The sequence below is a fragment of the Pinus tabuliformis genome, chromosome X (genome assembly GCF_031772625.1).
Source record: "Pinus tabuliformis cultivar Carrire ecotype Pingquan chromosome X, CPIR1, whole genome shotgun sequence".
Classification (NCBI taxonomy): domain Eukaryota; kingdom Viridiplantae; phylum Streptophyta; class Pinopsida; order Pinales; family Pinaceae; genus Pinus; species Pinus tabuliformis.
In genome coordinates this window covers 626,410,522-626,430,123 of record NC_142308.1, presented here as the reverse complement: position 1 = coordinate 626,430,123, position 19,602 = coordinate 626,410,522, and the positions used below count along the sequence as shown (strand labels likewise).

The 19,602-nt window shown below is 36.3% G+C and overlaps 1 non-coding gene and 1 pseudogene across 7 annotated transcripts in view; both read right to left on the bottom strand.

Annotated features, from left to right (window-relative positions):
• Positions 1 to 13,742: 13,742 nt before the first annotated feature.
• Positions 13,743 to 19,602, bottom strand: part of LOC149141565 (callose synthase 11 pseudogene) — a 115,209-nt pseudogene continuing 109,349 nt past the window's right edge. For all 6 annotated transcript variants that reach the window (XR_016264714.1, XR_016264713.1, XR_016264715.1 and 3 more), the window contains one exon: positions 13,743 to 19,455. The product of XR_016264714.1 is annotated as a callose synthase 11 pseudogene, transcript variant X3 (transcript). The remainder of the gene's footprint in view (positions 19,456 to 19,602) is intronic.
• On the bottom strand, positions 16,260 to 16,340 carry LOC149141567 (small nucleolar RNA J33). Its single transcript, XR_016265387.1, has one exon. It is a non-coding gene; the product is annotated as a small nucleolar RNA J33 (small nucleolar RNA).

Here is a 19,602-nt window from a genome sequence, read left to right as displayed (position 1 = left end):
CCACGAAAGAAAATAAAAGAAAATCATTAGCAAAATGCTTGTTGATCATTTTCAATCCATCCAAAAGGGAAATTTCATGAATTCTTCATTGTATCATTTTTTACACCAATAAATACCCCAAGGAATCAAATCTAAATCATAAAGGTAAGGGGTAAGGGGGCACCCATTTATTATCAATCAATGTAACTGAGTGTAGTCAATCAAAGTGCTTTTAACTAACAAAAATCCTAAAGCATTTTAAAAGAGGATTTGAACCATAGCAACAGAATTTGGACCAAAACCAAGGCATTAGAGGATATATGTGTTGAAGAACCAATCAACCTTGTCATAGGCTTTGTCAAAGCCAATATTAAGAAATAAGCAATCCTATCTAGTCCCCCTAATCCAATCTGTAGTTTCCCATATAGAGATAGATCAAGAATGATTTTTCCCTGCACAAAATCTATCTTCTCATCTCAAACAACTTGTGAGGGCACTCTTCTTATATGAAGAGCTTTTGTTTTTCCCAAAATTTTGTAAAAACATTGAAAGTGTGGTGGGCCTCCATTCCCCAATATTATCATATGAAGCATTCTTCATAATAAACTTCATAACCCCATAGTTAAGTGAATTTTTCCACTTACTAGAATAAATATCATCATTAGACATGCAACAAAGGTCATCTTTGACTATATAATAATTACTTTGAACAACTCACACAATAAGCCATCAATGCCAAGAGACTTGAAAGCACAACAACCAACTATCTTAACCCACCACTATGGCCTTCCTAGGGATTATGTGGTAACATGCTCAACTTGTTGCCAAAATGAAGTATGAAAGATAACAAGGTGAGAAACTGTTTTGAAAATGAACTAAACAATTTTCTAATCTTGAAAGTGTGCTCCTTTAAATACCCAACCTCATAGCTTATTCCCAAGATTCAATCAATAGAGACCTTACACTTCAATAAATAAAAGTAAAATTTGGACTCTACATCTCCTTCCCTAATCCACTTGAGGTGAGTGAAAAACCTAGCTCCCCTAGAAATATATTACTCCTCTCTCCAAAAAATGTTGTCCCACTTCATTACATCTTCTTGAAGTGAGGTGTTGTGTAAATCCTCCTCCAATAATTTATGGGCCTCCTATAGCTACCTTTGAGCCTCCTTTAATTCCCTCCTCATCTTGCATGAAATTAGTCAACCACGTGTATGGATCAATTTAACTATATGGGAAAGACCCATATCCCACCAAAGAAACCACCCTATATCCTCTTGATATTTAAGAAAAGGGTTTCAAACCCAATAAACTAAGGCTCTAAATAAAGAGATTCTAGGTGAGAAACATTTAACTTAATGAGAAAAGATGAAGGTGTGTCATTCTAATGTCTAAATGAGAGATATTCTTGGATGGGAAAGTGATAGGAGCTAGTCATAGCCATGAACACATCAATTGGCCAAGGCTTCCTAAAGAAGGCCACCCCATCTTGAAGCCCATATAAATTATCCAACCATGCTTATACTCTATCTCTTTCCTGTAAAAAATTACTCCACAAAAACCATCCCTCAAGAAGATTAATCCTTTTGTTTCTAATTAGGTTTAAAAATTTGTAAAGTGTCCTTGCAATAGGAACAAGCCCAATTCTCCAAATCAAAAATGACAATATCAATACCACCATCCATGTCTCTTTCCCACTCCACCATTAAATTGCTATCTAAAATCCACTTTTCAACTAAGAGAGAGGATGTCATCCAATCCTAAGGGGTACACCTATTATTACTAGACTTAGGGACCTAAGCAGAGAAAAATCCCAACAATATATCTTGAATCAAAACTATAACCCACACACCTATGTAAAGGGTTGAAATCGTGCCCCACCATGAAGCTTTTTAGGAAAGGATAAATATTTAAAACTACCCCACCACTCCCCTAAGAGTTATTTGAAGTCCAATAGGGACCCCTCAAAAATAAATCCATTTAGCACCATAGCTCAAAGCCAACAAACCTAACGTCTTAAAGGAAAGCCACATCAAACTTGACTTTCCAACATATATCTTGAACATACAAATTCCTATTAGTGATAGGCATGCCTATAACATTCCAGGACATAAGAGATAGTATCATTCAAGGATTAATCATATGCTTAGGTCACTATAGTTGTTGCTAGACATAAGTCATCTGATTTCAATGGGTATCACTTAGGAAGGTGCATAATCATGTCCTTATAAGATCTAGGGCATGAACTTGGCCTAGGATCCCGAAGTTGTTATTTTTCCAAGGAAGGAGACTTGGGCTCTTTCGTTTTATTTGTCTACATTTTCCAACCTCCTTTTTTGTCCATGGAATCAAGAACAAAAGGTTGAGACTAGACTAATACTAAAGAATGGAACAAGGGCTTAGAATGACTATTTTTCACATTGGATAGGAAATGAGTCTTTAAGAGGAGAAGCCTCATGATGAGGAACTAACTCTAGAATAGGTGGATGGACAAAGTTAGATGGAGGGTATGTAGGTTGGGCACATAAGGATCCTTATGTTACTCATGTCTAAATTTGTGGTGACAACAATCATAGATAAGGTAGTCTTGGGATTGACATGTAAAGTAGGAATTAAGAAAATTCAGGTAAATTTGGCTTTCTAGGTGAAATCCATCAATAGTGAAAATTTTCAAACCACCTCGACACAAACCCTAAGGTTAGCTTAGAAAGGGTTATGATGAAAATAGGTGATCAATCCTTTACCAAATATCTATGCAAGCAAGTCAACAAAGGGGGGAATATTAATAAGGAGACTAAGGAATTCAATGCACAAAGGGTAGTGACCCTATGAACAATCATCCAAATTGAAGTTAGACCTCTAAGACTACAAATGGGTTCATAAACCAACAACGATTCATGGTCATACTAAATAACATTTTGACCAGTGACATTTGAGTCGAACAAAAGGAAGAGATACTTAGACCCCCAACCCAAATATGGCATTAATTAAATTCCTTTAGTCTTCAAATCTAGGAATGCTCATAGAGTTTTGGATTGTCTAAATTCACAAGGAAATGTACATGTATGGGGGTAGACTGAGTCTATAGGCATTATCTCCCACCTTTTCTAGTATACCAAAGGTACAATACCACAAAGCCTTGATTTTCACCAAGATCTTATAGCTCCTTGTTCAACTATAACTATACTATGTCTCCCACCTTGAACATCTTCTCTATTTTTTGCTAATCATGCTTGGCCTTATATTTTTCTGGTGACTTCTACAATATATCATGTACCTAAATCGGGATCATCCTAATCTTCTCAACAAATTTTTCAGCCCTTGAGTAATCCCCTATAAGCTCCTCCCTCGCCCCTCCTTGCTTCCCAAATGTAATATCCAAAGGTGAAGGTGGAAAATACACAAAACAAGTTTCAAATGGTGACTTATTAGTAGAAGTGCTAACTACTTTATTATAATATTGTTGTATATATACCAAATTTTCATCCCAAGTATTAGGATGCTTCTTATTGTAACCCCTCAAAAGCTACAACAAAGTCTTGTTGACTACTTTTGTCTTCCCATTTTTCTAAGGATGGAATGTTGTAGACCTCTTTAACTTTGTGTCCATCTTCTCCCATAAGGTAGTCAAGAATGCACAAAGAAATCTTATGTCCATGTCTAAAATGATGTTCCTCAATATCCCAAAATGTACCCAAACCTATACAAAGAATAAGTTTGTTGCTTCTTGCTCACTTATGGTCTTTTTATAGGGCATCAGAAAAAACAGCTTGTTGAACCTATCAACTACCAAAAAGGGTAGTCATGTCCCTTCTTGGTTATTGGTAAACCTCCCAAAAGTCCATGGAAATGGTTTACAACAAAGCATGCATCCTATTATGAACCTAGTTACATTTTCTTATATCTTGGGTCAATACACATACCTCTACAAGTTGGTCATTATCTTCCCTACACCAAAATGCATTGCAATCTTGGTGGTGTAAACCTATCTAATCAGCTACAACCACTCACCTTTAGGAACACATAACATATCCAGCCTATAGAGTAACCCATATTGAAGATAGTAGTTAATTTTGTTGTCACCATCATGCACATGACTATGGCTCTGAAACTACTAAAACACCTCCTTGAATTCCTCATTTTTTGAATATGCCTCTATGTATGCATCATGGGTGAATGGCTCCATGTGCATCAGAGTTCCCAAAGCTATGATCTTTGATGTGGGTGGCTTGAAATCATGTCAGCCAACTTGTTTGTGCTTCCCTTTTTATACTTTATCACTAAATGAAACTTTTGCAGAAACCCCATCCACTTGTAATTTCTGGTATTTTGTAGCTTACTCAGGACCCGTAGGTATTGTAGTTATCAGTGATCTATGTGGAATACTATATCCTTTCCCATCGGATAGTGTTTCCACTTCTTCACGGTTTTCACTGAGGCATAGAGATCCTTGTTGTAGGTAAGGTAGTTAAGAATTTCCCCATGAAATACTTCATAATGGAACCATACAGACCTTCCTCCTAGAATCAAGACTACTCCCATAGCATACCTGCTCACATTTGTCTCCACTTCAAAGGGCTATTGCAAATTCGGTAATGCTAGAACTTGTGCTTGATTGACCTTCTTATTTACCTCCTCCAAGGCCCTCTGTTCACACAAATTTCCCCAAGGGAAACTCTTGCCACTTTGTATTATGGTGTGGAGTGGTGTTGCTACCATTGAAAACAAGGCTATGAATGTCCTCACGTACAATGTTTCCCCAACGAAACTCCTAACCTCAAAAACATTAGTAGGCACCAGCCATTTTGTGATGGTATCCATCTTAGAAGGATCTGTTTTCAGCTCTCCCCCACCTATCACATACCTCAAATACACCAAATATTGTTGTGCAAACTCACACTTCTTAAGATTTGCTAGCATTTACTACTTCTTTAATGTCTCTAGCACCTGCATCAAATGTGAGATGTTCTCCTCCAAGGTAACACTATATACCAATATATCATCCAAATACACAATAACAAATGAATCTATAATAGAGCATAGTATGTCATTCATTAACCTCATAGATGTGGTTAGTGCATTGCATAGGGAAAATAACATGACTAACCACTCATACAAACCTTGTCTAGTTTTGAAGGCAGTCTTCCAGGTATCTTATTCTCTATTGAAAACTTGGTGATAGCTAGACATTAAGTGCATATTGGTGAAGTATTCTTCTTGTTGCAATTGATCTAGCAGAGCATTTATTATGGGTCGGGGATACCTATTCTTGAGCATAATTTTATTCAATGCCCTATAATATATACCCATTTTCCAAGTCACATCCTTCTTTCACACAATGATGAAGGGTGATCCACATGGTGATGTACTTGGTCGAATGACACCATGTTCTAATAGTTGTTGCAACTATTTCTTCACCTCGAGCGCTTATATAACATATTGTTTATACATCCCAATGTTTGGTAATGGGGAGTCCAACAATAGCTGGATCTCATGCTCCACTTCCCTCTTGGGTGGTATCCTATTAAGCTCCTGGAACACATCCCTATATGCATGTAGCAACTCTTCTATTTGTTATTATTGTTTCTTAGTACAACCCTCCAAAGACACCTTTTCTCTCACTAACTATTCTACAAATTGATTTTCTCTTAAAATAGTAACACATACTTCTTTCTATAATTGATCAATTTCTTGGCTTGGTTGGCAGTTACCAATGAAATATTTGACTTGCCTTTGTTCACATTGATGGCGAATAATTTTCCATCCTTGACAAGTCGGTACTGGTTGGTTCTTTGCATGAAGGTTTCATCCCACATGTACATGTAGGGTCTTCCAAACACCACTCCACATACATCAAGGGGAACTATATCTAGTTCTACCTCATCAATAAAATCAGCACTAATAACAAATCTAATTTTTCCCTTTTTTGTTACCTTTATCTTTGTATCCTAATTTACCCATCCTAATAGATACGAACTTGGATGATCATGAACATCCAATCCCAATTTGTTGACCATCTCTACTGCAATGAGATTCGTTTGTGATTCTTAGTCGAATAGCACATCAATCTTGTTCTTTTTAACTTGTATCTTTATATGGAAGAAACTGGTCTTTTCGTTCTCTTCTTGTTGTTGAAGGCTACTCAAATTCACCTCCTCTTGCACTGAGGTACATACAATCTTCACGTTCATGTTTGTGCTAATTTCAAGTTAATTTCTTGATTCAGTCACCATGAGATTCTTATTCTTATTATCTTTCTTTTTGTTCTTCAAGTTAAGCTCTAGATGCAACTTCTAGCACTTCTCCTCTGTATGACCATCAATGTTATAGTGGTTGTAGTGGTTTTTGGGATCTTTGCACTAGTGTATTATGGCCACCATCTATTTGTATTTCCCCCTTTCCACTTCATATTCCCTTCCTTAGAAGCCTCTTGGTGCTCCTTCTACTTGATCCACTCGATCTTCCTTTCTTCAAGCCTATGTTCTCCAAGTATTGTGCTTGTACACAAGCCTCTTCCACCGACGTGGGCTTGAAAAGCATCACTTGCTTCTGCAAATGGCTATGTATACCCCCTAGATACTTGAAGAGTACATCTGGGTTCTTTGGCGAGATATCGAGCATTATGGCTATCTTTCTAATTTTTTTGGTGTACTCCTATACACTCTACCCCTACTTTTGCCTGAAGTAGTGCCACTGGATCCACTAATCCTCTACATACATGATAGGGTAAAATTGTGACCTTATCATGGTTTTAAAGTCCTCCCACTTAGTCACTAAAGGGTCTACCTCCAACCTCGAGATCTCTATGTGGCTTTCCCACCAGGTCAAGGCATGGCCCTCTAATTTTAGATGTGCATATGAAATTTGTGTTCTTCCTCTATATGATGAACACTGAAATAAACTTATAATTGTTGCATCTAGTGATTTAGCTTCAGAGTGTTGATCTCACCTTAGTGCGGCTTGATATCAACCATTGCTTCCATTTTGAATAGGGATTATGAATGGTTCACGACATTTGAACTGAGTTGAACTTTTTTGGGTTACTTTTTTGGGTTATTTTTTTGGGTTCTCCTTGGTTTCTTCTCGATCTCCTGATCTCCCCTCTGATTATACCTCTATGTTAGAACCCCCTTCTTCTCCAAATAGCCTAATCTTATTATTAAAGGTCACCATGAGGAGATTCATGTTACAGTTTATATCTACAAATTATGCTTCCAACCGAGAAAACCTCTCCTCTGCAAGATCAAGAGGGTTATTCACAGATTCGTTGGCTATGACAAGGGTTTTACGACTTTTGGATTAGTTGATCTAGATCTCACGCAAATATTCACAATGATTAGAGGAAATTTGAGGTCTAAAATGGGCCTCCTAAGGAAACTAATAAAATAAAGGTCATGAATTTTTAAAGAAAAATACTTTTTTATTGTATTTTTTGCTTATCTCCTTATGAGTTTACTCAAATGTGAAGTGTAGACACATGTTGGATAAAAAAATAAATTCACATGTAAAGAGTACCCACTCTCCATACTTGAGTAGACTCACATCGAAAAAAATTTGAAAATACATGAAAAAACATGTTGAACATGTTTTTTTCATGTATTTTCATTTTTTTATGTGGGTCTATTCAGAAGTATGAAGAGTGGGACTATACACTTGAAATTTGAGTAAATAAATAAGGAGATAAGCCAAAAATATAATAATAAAAAAGATTTCTTCTTTTCCCTCCAAAATATTTGCCATTGTGGATGACATCATCATCTTGAATCCTATTGGTTCTTTAAAAATTAATTTTGTTAGTACATTTTTTGTTTTGGGGCTCATTTTTAACCTCAAAATTCTCCTAATGATACCCAAAGAAACCTGCTTTAATACTAATATGATTTGTAAATTATCGTAGATATTCCACTGGTTAATTCATCACAATATATCTAATAAAACTATACTTAAAATTATGAAATCCACACTATGAGGGTTTATTTCTCTTTAGATTTCTAGATCTGTAATTTACTAGTTATTTTGTATGCATGCAAATTATAATTATGCGTAAAATAGATAACAACGAAATAAAAACTCACAAACCATAAATGGCACAAGATACAACCTGGGAAACCATTTCGGGAGAAAACACAGCTGGAAGGTGAGACCACTATACTCTCTTTCTCTGAATAGAAAATGGTTACAGGTACAAAGAAGTAAGACTTATCGCTCATGGGCTACTACATTGCACAAATCCTCTATGTGCTCTCTCTCTCTATCCCTCTTAGCTAATATGCTTGTCTATGGAACAAAATGCTCTCCAAAATAATGGAACCCCTTTTCCTCCTAGTGGCCCTATTATAACACAACTCAATATCCTACTAGTGGTTAGGTTTGACTCCTCCAACTCTTGACTAGAGTTACAATATTGACTCTTCTAGAGTCATGATTATATGGTTGGCCCTATTTCCATGAGTAATGGGGCTAACATGACATCCCCTCGAGCTATGGTGGACAAAATGGAAAGGTCAACTTCCAAGTGGCATAACTTATTCATACGGACTCTGATTGAGGCAATTCTTGCATTGTTGGAAATGTTTGTGTGTGTAGAATAGAATAAAAGGCACAAAGCGAAGTGGAAAAAATTTACCCCCAAAAAACGTCGTTTTATGCCTTAAAATGCTCCTGAAGTTTTCAGACCTCAAATTGTCAAACTAGGTCTCATTAGTAAAATTGGTCATGTGAGTTTATTCCTCCACTTTCTCCACTCTGAAAGCTTTGATATGGATGATAAACAATATAATGATCCAATCTAGATCACAAAATATGGGGTATGCTCGTAAAGAGATACCATCTCCATGGGTGCTTTCTCTTTCACTTACACCTTCATAGAGAAGGGTTGGGCATGAAGTAGCAAGCTTCATTTCCATGGTTATGAAATATATTACTTCTTTGTTTGGCTACAAGTCCTTATAGAAGATCATCCTTCACTTTTTAAGATGCTTGGGATTTAACATAGCACTTTATTTTGAAACCATTTTAATGAAGTTATTCGTCGTTAAATTTTACTACATATTATTGATATATTTAATTATTTTTAAAAATCTAAGAAATCATTCATTTGGTGTTGAGATAAAAAATTACTCATGTATTTCCTATTAGAGAGAAGGATAATCTTCATCATGGATTAAAGGTGCACAAAGACTTACTCCACAATGTTATAGATTTTGGGCAAAACAAAACAGAAAGATTGTTCGCAAAACATTCATATTGGTTTGAATGAGAAAGAATTTGGCTTCTTCCTACTAAAGAATGTTGGAAAAGAATTCTCTTATACATTTGGATAGGGAAGCTTGGTAGTTTCTATGATCAATATAATTAAAGGGGATTTGTCTCGAATTATTTAATGTCAAGCTTTGAGGTAACAAAGTACCACAAATACAATATTACATCTATATTTTAGGGTTAAGGATATGTCATTTAAATGAAACATTAAAACATTTGTATTAAGAAAGCATGGAAAAAGATATTTCAGATCTCTTCAATCACCTTTTATCCAACAAGCATTAATGGGATAATGTCTAGCACTTGTTCTATATTAACATTGCATACAAACCCCTAAAGACAAAACAATATGATTTGAGAATTGACAACCAACAATTAACCTTGCACCAATGTCAAGATAGTAAATGTTGTGTAGAAATTGTTCATTGTTTTATGGAACAGAACAACTATTTTGAAAGTACAAAGTTTTTTCTTAAAATGTAAGATTTAGCACTTGTTCTATATTAATATTGGTTCCAAACCCCTGAAGAAAAAACAATATGATTTGAGAATTGACAACCTGCAATTAACCTTGCACCAATGTCAAGATAGTGAATGTTGTGTAGAAATTGTTCATCATTTTATGGAACAATTATTTTTGAAAGTCCAAAGTTTTTTCTTAAAATGTAAGATTGGCTTGTTGAGGCTCCATTAATTGTATGAATAAAGATATTTTATTGTTTGTTTCATCAATTACACTCTTCTTAATATGTATCATATTGTTTTCAATATTTTGTACAAAGTAACTTCACAATAAAAATGATAAATTGCAAAACTTTAAAAAAATAATATTGAACATATAATAGTCAATGGCTTATAAATCTATATTGTAAAATTGAGTTATGCAAATTATTAATATTATATAAAGAGATGGTGAAATGAATGAGTACACCTCAAGTAAAGTTTGAACAATAGCAACCAGAAATCATGGAAGTGCATTGGATATATTAAAAGAACATTAGGTACCAAAATCTAGGGACAAAGAAATTGAATGAAATCACATTGATGGTATAGTTTGAGCATGGGCACTCAAGAAAGAACTACCTTCCAAGGGGAACATTGTACTGTCACATGATCATTGTAAATTAAAGTGGACCTGTTCAGGCACTTGTGAAATAGGACAACATTAAAATAATAAATTGAAGAAATTTTCAAAATAATATTCAATGTGTACTCTATAGCTAGAATAATTTTGAAATCTATCCATCAAATCAACTGCTCAAGCAATTAAATATTTAAATTAGCCAAATAAGTAATTTTCTAAACTCTATGCTTGAAAACTTAACCTCGAAGAGGCGAAAAAATCTTATTCATGGAATCAATATTTTTTTACTGAAATAAACATTCAAATGAAACTCCATCCATAATCACACATTTTTATGTCACCATTATCCTCCTTATTTGATTATTGAGATGGAAAAACTTGACTTCACTCCACTCATATAAGCCTTCATTACCTTTCTCCAATATATTTTAAATTTTACAACTCAACTTCTCAATATTAAATTTTCAACCTAAATTTAGTTATCTAGCTTCCATAGGTAGACAGATTCTTTCAACTCATTTATAATGAAAATGGATGATATGGATGTAATATACATCAAACCCCTTGGAATCAAATGTTTAGTATTCTTTAAATACTTATACAAAAGATGGCTGATGTGAGATATTCAATATCTCAAGATTGCCAATATATCAAGATTGGAAGTTTGGTGCTGTGAAAAATCCTATAAATTTAATATAATCCAAGTGCATCTTGGATTCAACCAAATATTCAATATCAATTCTCACAATACTAAATTATTGGTTATTTAAAAATATTTTCACAACAAACCTGTAAATCTAATCCAATCAAACACTATATTGAATTTATTGTCATTATAACTACAAATAAATAACAAGGTCAAACCTTCGCCATATTCCATAACGAACTCTCTTCACCACCTCTGTCAAACATCAAAGTTCTCATCCATCCATCTGTAGCTCTAGAGTTATAAGATGAATGGATAAATTTAATTTGGTGATTGAATTTTTTCTTCAATGAACTATAAATCTTTTTATTTTGGCGATAAATTCTTATATCAACATTTTAATAATGTTTCTTGACATCTTCTACTAGGTCATAGTGGCTTTCATGTAGACGTTTTTTTTTACATGCCCTTGTCTTTCTTTCTACCTAGTAGTAGCTATAGTGTTGGCGTGCCAATTTTATTATTTTGTAACTGTTTTATAATTTAATGTGATTATAATTGGCATAGGCCTATATTAATATTTTATTTCTTTTCATTTGAGCCCATAACATTTTACATTCCTTCTTTTACAAATTTTCAAAGCAACTTGGTTTATCCAAAATATTATCATTTAATATTTTGGTTATCCAAGCTAATCTATTTGTCCATTATTAAAATTATTTAAAATTATTAGATTTATTTCCAATATATTTTTTGCAACTTTGTAATGAAAAGCATTTCTCTAGAACTTCCTAGATAGATATTATGATAATGATGTGAATAATGTTAAATTTTTTGGTGACACAAGAAATGGTAAGTATACAAAGATTTTCATACCTTTACCAATAGCATATACCAAATAGAAGACATCCACGACAACAATAAAAAGAAACTAGAATCGTGCATATCCATTTCCACATATGTACATACCTTCAAACATTAGTGTTTCGGTGAGCCAGTGATGTCATAATTGTCATACAAACAAGAAATAACTTCGAGATTTTCTTGTCACAAAAAGGATCCACTCCCTATATTGCGAACATGTTAATCTATCATAATTCCACCTCTATGCACTTAAATTCACAACTGTTATATTTACACTGAGAGGTGCATTTTCCATTCCTTAGCCCAAGTGGGGACAGACGTGCTTGTGTTGAGCGGTTTGTTTACTCCTGTAATATTAAGGTCGACCAAATGGAAAAGTAAATAAATAATAGATTTTTAATTAATGTCATCGGAAATTTTTATTTTATACAATGCATCAAGTCTTCTCATATATGCTCAATAGATTGAAACCTAAGATGAAACTATGCTTGTCATAACAGTATAACAAGCTAATGCTGTGTAAACTCTATACCGGCTATGATGGCTCGTTTCCTTCCCTCTTATGACACCTTCATATTGAAGTGGTATTGCTTATATGAAACCTTGAGCAATAACTCTAAAACATGCTTTGATGGCTTGCTTCCTTTTCTCTCTGAGGCCCTGCTTTTGAAGGTCTAATCCTTGGAAGGCCCTGCTATTGAAGTTGTAGTCCTTATGAAACCTTAAGCAATAACTCTAAAACATGCTTTGATGGCTTGTTTCCTTTTCTCTCTGAGGCCCTGCTTTTGAAGTTGTAATCCTTGAAAGGCCCTGCTTTTGAAGTTGTAATCCTTGAAAGGCCCTGCTATTGAAGTTGTAGTCCTTGGAAAACTATGCATGCTAAGAAGGACAAGTAAATGTTATTAAGTTGTAGTCCTCGGATAACTCCTTTGCATGCTAAGAAAGAGAAGTAGATGTTCTCTTACCAAGGTGTACCCATTAATTTCTCCATGATCATTTTCTCAAGGCCTAAACAAAAGTTGTCGGATAGCCTATTACCCATGTGTTTCATGTCTACCCGTACGTCATCCAGCATACCTACTTTATTTAGCATCATCACAAGTTGGTTTTAAGGGAATGTGTTTCTAAATGTTTCTCAAATCCCTGACCTAACTAATACTCAACTCCCCAAAAAGAATTGTTATCCAGCATACCTACTTTATTTAGCATCATCACAAGTTGGTTTTAAGGGAATGTGTTTCCTAATGTTTCTCAAATCCCTGACCTAGCTAATACTCAACTCCCCAAAAAGAATTGTTATCGCAGTATATAGACTTGTCCTTGTTTTATGTTGCCATATCCTGCTATTATATAGTGCCATGTTAGATTTGTTAAAATCAACCTTGAGTATACACAGATGAATATGACCTTTGCTTTCAGTGTGCAGCATGTCTTACATACCTATGTCCATGTATGTTTAGCATGTCAAGTGCTGGTGCAACAATTGACCGACTGTTATAATTTCTGGTCTTCAGGCTTAGTCGAATTAGCTTTTGGAGATTGTGGTTACAAGCGACGGAGTTTAGTATCTGTCTGGGTTTGGCAACAAAGTAGGGGCTTATGATGCTCTACTATATTTTGCCCAAGCTTATATAGCAATGGTCTCTGGAGCCACATAATGTGAACAAATTGGTAGTGCCACATTACTAGTTGTTAAATTGGATCAGTATTTGACATCAATATATATGTTCAGAATAGGGATTACTTCGAAAACACGGTAATTCTATAGAGGACACCAGGTATATAAGCAGTAATTCTGATCAACAGGTTTATAGGTTGAGCTTCTGACAAATATATCATAACGATTTTAAAAAACGAGTTTAGAATTTTCAACCATGCATAAGGTTCTGACTTTTCTTTGAAAGCAATAGGATAATTAACCATAATCAATTAATCAATGACATAAAACATTCACAATAATTACCCAATGTGATTAAAGTCATCAATCATCTACATACGTTGTTATTCCGGTCACCAATCAATAGAAAAAGCTGCTATGACGTTCAGTACAGGTCTTGGAGCTAAAAAGTTGAAATTTCAGACGTAGTCATTTATAGCCAACTATCTGAAATTCCAACAGTATTCATGCTTAGTCTTTGTCTGGACTGCTATTCAATATTAGCCTTCTTGCCCACTAGGATTCGTGAGATCTGAAGTCCCCTGCTGAAAGCTTCATTGAAGAGTATCCGAGTCTGCAATGTTTGAAAGCCTGGCAACCATGAAAGCAAAGCCACAGGAATCATGATAATAATGCCAAATATCATCTCATACAATCGAGCAACTGCAACCACAATCTCCCAAACCATGGTAGGCTGCAATAGAGGCCTCAGAACTTGAGCAATTGATATCAAACCCCAGCCTGTTGGCATCAATGCCAGCATACTTGTGATCAGATCTATAAATTTGAGGTTAGTGGCTGCCAGCAGAACTATGATTACCAATACGATGAAGCCAATGACTGAAACTTGAAAGCTACGGTAGTAGATATGTCGCTTTGCAGCATACTTATCTTCAGCATATGTTATGATCAGATAAATTGCAAGAGCCACAACCACATAAATCCATGAAAGAAGGTACACTAGAATACTTTTGCTATTATTCGCAATACGAAGCTGGTACACAATACCATACTGGAGAAATAGAAAGCGAATGTCAATTAGTATTTCTAGAACCTTTCCCCATATACCTGTGCTGTGTAAATGGTCATGTTCTTCATACCACCAAACTTCCCAGCACTGATCTGCTTTCCCACCCTTGTACCATATCCAATTCATAAAATCATCAAAGTCATAGACAGCCTTTAACCAATCAAATCCCGATGGGTTAAATATAAAGGGTGCCATGGTCCATGAAAAGACAAGAAACCAACTTGACAGTGTTAATATAATATAAACAAATGTATTGGTGCTAAGTTTACTGTATGAAGCATACACTATCAGGAGGATACCAAGCTCAATTGCCTTCACAAAATGACTACGCGAATAAAGTCTGTAAATTTCAGCAAATTTCTTATGTTGCACAACAAAGCCACGCCCTGTAGCCCGATACTTTGCACCACCATGAAGTATTGTCCGGCCAAAGAAGTGAGTACGAGTACCCATTGAAAATGTATAAAACACAGATGCTAACTGCAGTTGCATGGTAAAAGAATCCCAGATAGCTGAAAGGAATCCATGCTCTATAGAGTTCTCTATGACCATTGGAAGAGCTGTGAAGATACCAAGCTGTATGATGAATTGTTGGTTGAGAACAGCCCCAAGTGCAACATTGTTTGTGACATCGGCTACATTTAAAAAAGCTTCCTCCACTCCACTAAGAGCCATATAAACCCGGCCCCAGAGGAATACATAGACAGTTAGAACCACCAACATGGCGTTAAAAAAGAATCCAACAGTTGAGTAATAAAAAGACAGCATACGGAAAAAATCCAGGTGGTGACCAAGCCTGTATACATCCCTGCTCAACACCTGTTCACCATTGCCACTAGCAACCTTGGCTTCAAACATGGAAATCTGATTCAAGCCAACATCACGCCCTTTTCCAACCTGGATGTATTCATGATGTGTTACATTGCCACCACGGAGTGTGCAATTAAAGCCTGCAAATATATCCTCACTGATATTTATCACTTTGGAAGCTTTACTCATGCCTCCACGAGCTAAAAACCACAGGCGATCAAACACATCAGGGTGACCATAGTGCATCCTTATCTTCAGAGGATTTGCAAGTACACGCTGCCCAATCGTCACAAAACTCGCCTCTTGAGCAGACATGAACCAAGCAAGGGAAGAAACAGAACCTGTGAATACATGTTCACGAACTCCTAATATTGTAGGCTTTCGGAGACCATAAAATTTTGTGAATTCTTGCAGCAAATTCCGCATTTTGAGAGCCTCTTCGAAGTAATTCTCTTGATTCATATCAATTGTCTGCAATGCATCACCCCTTGTGAAAATCAGAGCATGATTTTGATTTTCAGGTTTCCCTTCACCAAGCTTCACTGGCCCAGGGATCATCACCCTGTAGATCTCCACCTCCTTTTGCAGTTGTCGATCATACTTTACCAGAACAGAGTAATACTCTTTATCTCTCCCAGCAGTTGTGACCTCATCAACATAGGCAATCCGAAGAGCTTCATAGTTCTTCATCAAATACAAGATATCCTTAGCATGATTATCTTGCTTAGCCTTTTGAGCACCATAAATCTGACAGGTGACAACATAAGTAAATTTCATGAGAGCTTTGGCATCTTCATTGCCTTCAAGTAGAATATCTATTCCGCATATTTCAGTATTCGGGTTCGGGTGTTTTCTTGGAGGAAAATCCCAATTGTGATTTTCACCTTCCCTGGACCTCGATGCTGCGGAAGCAAGTGCTTGACAGGCATTCTTAATGGACATCTCCGATGCTGAATCAAGAAAAGCAAACATTTTGAGAGCCTTGTAATAGTACATCATCCCTCTTACAGTACGAGCTAATGTCTGTCCTCTATATGAAGCCCACAATCGCAGTTCAATGACTTTATGAGTCAAGAGTTCATCGAGATCTTGCAAACCCTGACCACGCATCCGCTCAATGAAATTTGACCACTCATCAGGATATATCTTTTGTAGATAGAATAGGATTGAAATACCATCTTCATTCGGAGTACGGAGTTGTTCTCTATTATACATAACATCTTCATCATAGTATGGAGTCAAAACACTGAATGACATCATCTGCTCAACCTGCACGGCACGGGGCATGTTCATGAAGAGAGAATTGCTAAAGAAAGCAATCCTGCGCCTTGCCTCAAAATTTCTCGGAACATGATGCATGGAATTCTTCGTGGTTAGAATGGTCTGCAATCTTCTTAGCTGTCGATAAAAGAGGTGGTCTTCTTCATCAGGTAATTCTAAAGCATCCTCAAACAATATCTTGTTACCAGTCCTTACAGTAACCAGTCCATCTTGCCTCAGTTGTGCCAGACTCCGCCTTTCTTTAGGAAAATCTCTTACAACAATGTCATAGAGATTTTGCAAGGCATCAACTACATTTTGCTGGCCCTTGTCAGATTGCTTGATCAAAAGAGCATTGACCAGTGATTTTAATTTCATATAAATTTCAGGCAGTTCACTCATTCTGTATTTTCCTGTAAAATTTCCCATCTGCAGTGACTCGTCAATTTGTTTAAACAAATTGAGAATAATGGAGCGTTCTTCACTATCTTCCTTGACAATATTCTGGAGCAAATATTTGACACTGTCATATGTTTCTATCACTGCACAGTAACGGTATTCATTCTTGCATATTTTTAACCATAGCACCTTGTCACTACCCTCAAATTCAGTAGCTTGATTTAGGGCAAGCAACAGCTCATTACACAGTAATAAGCATGGCCACCGAATGACACGTACATTCCAAGAGCTTGGAGGGACCTCCAACAGTTCAACCTCTAAGTCACTGATAATATCCTCTTCCCTAAATGTTCTCACTATTTCATTCCATATAATGGCAAACCTAGCTGCTTCAACATTAATAGACTCAATTTTTTTATATGTACTGAATCCATACCTCAGTTGCAAACGTCTGACAGCGTCCCTTATTTGATCTTTCAAACCCCTCTTGACTGTGAATAGTAATTCCTCTGGAATTAAATGGAACTGGATTGCACTCGCAAAGAATTGGAATCGCAGCCTCAATTGTCTGATATTCCGTATCTCACCAATATGGGAGAATATTCCCACCAAGGAACCAACCAAGGATGTGAAAATGGAATACCATATCTGGGTGTCCATGAAATACACAAGAATGACTGGTGCCCACATTAACCCCACAGAAATTCGGTTACTATGATTAAATAGAACATGCCACTTATACGGAATCTTCTCAATCTTCAACATCGCCTTTGTTGGAGAGATCATGGGTTTGATTTGGAAATAGTAACTGAAAGAGAATTTTGCAAGCAGCAACCCTACCCAAAACAGAGCATACGAAATGTTGTGAAAGAGACCCTCTCGAAGACCACGGCCTACAAATAGTCGGGTCTGAAACCACCATGTCAAGATGTGAAAAATTCTCCAGTTGCTTTTTTCCACGAAGTTTCTTACCCAAGGAAGAACAAACAGAAGCAACGCCAAAAGCTCAGGAGTAACGAAAACCAGGGCAACTTTCAAATAGTTTATCAATCTTCTGTTTGCGTCTCTTGACCATCTCAAATCATGATTCCTTTGAGCCCACATCTGACTGTAGAACACAGCAAAGATAATGGTCCATACTAATGCCACGATGCTTTTTAGTACCATCCTTATTCCAATTAGTGCAGTCTCTTTTGACACTAAACTGTACTGCATTCCAACATCAAGCAAAGACTGCCAAAAACGTAAACCTGCCCATGTAATGAAGACACTAAGGACCTGTGCTTGTGTGTCTCTGTGACTCAATTCTTTCCAAGGATTTCCTGACCCCTGATATCCCACAATAATAGCAGCCTGAAGAAAGAGAATGTACATAATCCAAAGACGATCAAAACTGCGGAAAATGTTCCAAAAGGAACGTTGTTCTACAAACCCCACCTTCCCCACTTCCTGTTTCTGCAATATCCTCTTCATTCTCTGGATATCCCAATCCTGATAATTCTGAGCCCGATCAGCTAATTGAAAAAATTTACTCCCGTCCTTGAGAGGCCATCCCAGTTCTTCAAAGCACCTGCTGCTCCAAAAATACTCATTAATATCATCATAATTTCTCCAAGAAGAATGAGGAGCCTTCCCACTACAACTACACTCTGCTTCCTTTTTTACTACACAATACAGTGGTGTAACAACCCTGCGGAAGAAGGCATTTTCTCCCATATAAGCAGGCCCTGCCATTTGTCCAGTATTTGGATGTAGTTGATCCTCTAAGATCTTATTTAGCTCTAAAGCCATATGATGAAAAATGTAGCACAAACACTCTGGTAAGAACCTCAAATTCGCAGCTTCACCCCAAATCAGAAGATACAATGATGTATACAGCAATTCCTTTCGCACATTTTCTTTATCTCTCTTATGGGCTTTGATCTCAACATGGGATTTTCGGCCCAAATATGCACACCAACTGGTGTAGTTCTTCAGGATTTTCTTTCTCAGATTTGGAATAAGGATTGTGATTGCATCATGCTGATCCACCACAAGGGCAGGGGGTTGTAGTTGCATGTGCCGATTGGCCAAAAGCAGGATAAGATGTTCCCGTTGATTTCGTACATTGTCATTCTGGAAACCAAAGAATGCACCTAACCAATCAAGTAGATCCATATTTTCATTCCACCGTACATAAGGAGGCATCCGAATATCAAACCCTACACACTTCATTACATCAATAGCTGCTCGGACCTCTGTGAACTGCAAGGCAGGATGATCTGACAGCGCATTGCTGACAGGAAGGATATTATAAACTTCCCCCTCAATAGTAGAGTCCACCATTGAGACCTTTACTTGTGTTGACTCTCTGTCTATGAAACTCGTCAAGAACCTCAAAGTTTTGATATCATTGGTGACCAGCTTTCCTTTGAACAAAAATTAGATGACTGATTACTCAGCCCAGCATTCTACCCATCTTTTAACCTGTCAAAGTACGATTTTAGTAAACAAAACAGCAAATTGGCATGTCATATGTTTTCAGACAACCAGAATGATGTTTTAGTCATGTGTTTCAAGATTGAACAGTCTACAAATTCAAAATACTGTGACAAAATAAGTTAAATAAGAACA